A 4588-nucleotide genomic window follows, 5' to 3' on the forward strand; every position below is an offset into this window, starting at 1 on the left:
GGGCCACATGGCGGCCCACAGGCCATATGTTGGACAAGCCTGTTATACAGTATGAACCATCTTTAGAGGTAAAAAGAGAGTTCCCTCTCCATGCACTTCACTCTTAGATGGAGAGAGCTGGCCACAATCAACCTTTTCACAAAGTCTCTAACAGTACCAGCCTCAGTGGAAGATACCACTCCACATATATCTTGTCATATAATTGAAATATGGCTGCTCAGCTATAATAATGGACCTCTGGGCTCCAGATGTTTGATTCATGAGGTGATGTGCAGTAGCCAAGCACCCACAATTTACACAGCAGCAGATACTGCTATTTGTTCTGGTATAGCTGACTTACTATGTTATAACAAAAGCCTATGAGCATGGCAGGTGCACTGGCTGCTCTCAGGGCTGCAAGTAAGGAAACAACCCCTCATCACCAGCACATCTCTTCTACCAACTCCATCATCTGGCCTTTCTTGCAGCCATCTGTTTAAGCCACAAGTCCTGTGTTCTCCCCACCCCCCAAGACACTGAATGGTGCCTCTTCTCTGTGCCTGTAACATCCCTGTTATTCCTGTTCCTATTCAGAGACTACCAACAAACCACTGGTTTTGTGACATGCACAAATGGGCAAAAAAAGAGAAGCGTACCAGACTTATTTCTAAATGCCCCCAAAACTAGGCTAGCACAATGTTCAATGCTCTGTCTAGCTACTATGGGTGGCTAGGCTAAGACCTATTAACAGACTTTATGTAGGTGCTATGTACCAGGGATGCAACACTCACTTCCTAGAATAAGAATCTAAGGGAGCTTGTACACGTGATGCCGTTGCCCTGAATACATGATGAAAATGTCACTTTGTGTGGCTTAATGGCATGATGCTGTATGCATGCAGGAGTTTGGGGAGTTTTAAATGAGTTTGCATCATTGCAAACTAAACTACACCCTGATGTAGTTTAGTTTGGAATAATGAGTTGTAGCTATTAATCAGCTCATGCCTTGGCTGCGGGAAAGGTGGGCAAGCTCTGGGGAAAAAAATAGGATTAAGCCCCTTGCCATTTCTGCTTTCAGAGGGCACCTGCTGCTCCCCATCTGGCTGGGGTACACTATGCCTCAAAACAGGGGAGCAGGCAGCTCCCAGGGTTGGTTGCTTGCCTGTTTCCACATGCCTCAGTGCAGGGGCTCCGTCTCAAGCCATCCTGAGCCTAGGGCTGCCAACCCTTCAGAGTTTCCCTGGCATCTCCAGGATTTATATACATATCTCCAAGAGACTGCTGAGAGTCACCCAGGAGATAAATAACAGGGCATTCATTAAAATGAATATTAAATGTTGAATCCAATTTATACAGTAGTCCAGTGGGTTTTTAAAATGTAATAGTAATGTGAATTTTCCTTCCTCATGTAAAGTCTACACACCATAATCTGTAACTGATATACACAAGCACGTGGGCATGTTCTTGTTGTGTTTCGCGGGCACATTGGTGTTCCAGAAACCTCCAGGAACAGATTCAAACACAGTTGGGAACCTAAGCCCCAGCCAGCCACTCCCCAGCTGGCTAGGGCACAGTGTGACTCGAGACAGGGAGCAGCCTGCCAGCTATCCCCACATTGGGGCACCCTATGCCCAAGCCAGCCACCCCTGCAGCACATGGAGCAGCAGGACAATGAGTCCGGCTCAAAGCAGCCAAGCAGGAGCATGCACTGCTACACAAAGTAGCAACCCAGATTGGTGCTGCTACTATTTGTGCTGCTGCAAACACAGGCCCCTGCTTGTGTGGACACAGCCTGAATGGCAAACAGCTAAATGGGAAAATGGACAGGGATTTGAAAGGAATGTTCTAGACATTTCTTATATTGTTTTAGGAGGTGGAGACTTTGGAGGTACCTAAATAACTTCAGAGCATAAAACCCATTGATTTTTAATTCCCCAAGCCCAGCTATTCAGACCAGCACTTGTAAACAAAAGTCTCTGAATAATCTCTGAGTTCAGTGGGACCAGTCCCATCTGGAAAATTATGCAGGTAGGATTGCACTAGCAGAATTAGGGCCTTAGTAAGTAGTTATTTAGGGTCAAATTCTGACCAACTGACTCCCAGGCTAGGGACAGAAGTTATACATAAACCAGATTATGTGATCAGAAACCAATTTAAATCTGCAACAGAAGTCTAGTGCATATACATTTCTTTCAAAATGGCCAAAACCAGTTTAAGATAAACCTGGTTGGATGTAGTATCAGACTTAACTGATTTAGGTCAAACCAATTTATGGAACTTCTGTCCCAGATCTCCTCCTGGTTCAAGTTGACTCACAGTCCCTTGGCATCCCAGGATGCTTTGCAGCCCTGGACTGTGCTGTGCTATCTGCTCTAGCAGAGCAGTGTCTGCCTCACCCCTCTGCTCCCTAGCTGTAGCAATATCACTGTTCTGGGTGGGAGAGAAGTGGGTGGTGGGGGAAGAAACCCTAGCACAGGACTCCAGCCAGGGGCTGCCTGGTGATGGGGAAGGGAAGAAGGGAAGCTCTCAGAGGCTTCTCCTCGCCCCCTTCCTGCCTGAGCGGAGAGGGGCGGTGTAGCAGGCCCCAGCCCAACCAGCCTGGTCATGCCTCCCCCTCTCTGCTCAAGCAGGAAGTGGGAAGAAAAGCCTCTGAGGGCTTCCCCACCACCTCCGCTAGGCAGACACTGGATGGGGTCAGTGTGGACCAGGCTGGAGGGTTTAAAAACTGCCGCCCCATCATATTCAGGTGGATGGGCCACAGCCTCTCCCCCCTCCCCTGCTCAAGCAGAGGAATGGGGGAAGCCTCTAAAGGCTTCCCTCCCACCCTCCCTGCCCTGGCCAGGCAGACCCCAGCTGGGGTCGGTGCAGGCCAGGGTGGGGGTTTAACCCCCTCATCATATTCAGTGGGCCCCTCACTCTTCTTGAGCAGGGTGGGAGGGAAAAGCCTCTGAGAGCTTCCCTCCCTTCCCTTTGGCAGTGGCTAGTGGGCTGCGAGACATGCTTTAGAGCCCCCTGGCTTCTATCCTGAGCCAGTGCAAGCATGTGGCTGCATTCCGCGAATCAAAAGTGAATGTCTGTTCATTTCCTTGTCGGTTCAATCTAAACAGTTTAGATTAACCTGCAAAGATTGAATCGATTCAGCCTCAGGTTTTTTCACTGTCTGTACTTAGCCCCAGTAAGCAAGCAATTACTCACAGTTCTTTCAGCTAGAGTAAGGGAGTTCACAATCTGACACGTAGTGGCCACCTACTAAGTTGTAACAAATCACTGTAGTTTTGTTTAGATGTTTGTCTCTGAGTAATATTTATCTTCACAGTACAGAAAAAAGTTCTCATAATACATTTCATCTGCTGGACATTCAGCCTGGTGAAAGATACAATGAAAACAATGTTATATTGGTTATCACCAACACTGTATGTGTGTGACCGATTGCTACTGGAAAATCTCAAACTCTAGATAAAAATCATTGGGCTTTTTTTTTAAATACATTTCAAATGAGCCATGTTGTAAAGGAAATCTGCAATAATGAGATAATATGAATGAAAAATAAATAATTCTCATGTTTTCAGCAAACAAATCAGTATGAAGGCATCTGCTGAAACAGGCATTTAAGTCATGTTATTTGAAGGTTGGTATTTTTCTTGCTTCTGCTTTGTGGTTTATTTGGCAATATTACGACCATTATTGTAATATATTCATTTTAGATACACTCTGTTTAGGTACCCAGAGTCCATGACTACTATTGAATTACAGATTTCTCACTGTAATATACAACAAAAATCATTGTTGATATTGGCCTCCAAAATATTTATTACCAGAGAGGTAGATAAAAGCAGTTTACCACTTCAGCTTATGAGAAGTAGCAGAGGTATCGGAAAAAGCAATTCAACAGCACTGAAGCCAATAGAACTCTACTTGGAGAAGTATAAGTCAATGACCATGAATCCATTGCTGGATTGTAATTAAAATGTTTGTGGCAGCCCTTAATAAAACCGGTGATTCAGACAACCTGGTTAGCCAACATATGCTACACATAGCCTAAACCAACCTGTGCTTTAAGGAACAGTTTTCAAAAGATGAAACAGGTATCAATAAACTATATCAAGCATGTATACATGTGGTGTAAAGAGAATAGACAGATAAGAGCCATGCTGTATATATGAGACAGCAAGCCAGCAAAAGTAATAATTACTTACTTGAGATTTTGTTTAATAGAGCATTTCTCTTCCCCTGCCAGCAGTAAGGCTTGAGACAAGTTTGTCCTCACCTATCAAGGATGCAAAAACAGCTGTCAGAAATGGTTAACAAGGAAGCAAACAGCACACTTCCTGCTCAGACTAGATGCAGGGCTTTGTGTAAATACTGAGCTTCTGAAGAGTGCAGAACTAGCAGCTCTGAAAACAAGAATCCTGTACTCAGCCTTAGAAGAGGTGGCAGCTTTCCAGTGAGAGACATATACTCAGGATTGTTCATTCTTTGGATACCCTTGTTCAGCCCTTGGCTACCCTGCTAAAGCAGTCTAGGGGGACACCTGATAGGGTAGTGACTTCCTCATGTGATGTGGACGTCTGCCCTCTGGGGATTGAACTGAAACAACCAACTTACACACT

General features: G+C 45.3%; 1 long non-coding RNA gene across 1 annotated transcript in view; it reads right to left on the reverse strand.

Annotated features, from left to right (window-relative positions):
- Positions 1-4242, reverse strand: part of LOC109296844 — a 50845-nt gene extending 46603 nt beyond the window's left edge. Inside the window, exon 1 of the long non-coding RNA XR_002097076.1 lies at positions 4175-4242. This is a non-coding gene — a long non-coding RNA (uncharacterized LOC109296844). The remainder of the gene's footprint in view (positions 1-4174) is intronic.
- Between the last annotated feature and the right edge of the window lie 346 nt (positions 4243-4588).

This window comes from Gavialis gangeticus, unplaced genomic scaffold (assembly GCF_001723915.1).
Source record: "Gavialis gangeticus isolate Ggan-Ray unplaced genomic scaffold, GavGan_comp1, whole genome shotgun sequence".
NCBI lineage: Eukaryota > Metazoa > Chordata > Crocodylia > Gavialidae > Gavialis > Gavialis gangeticus.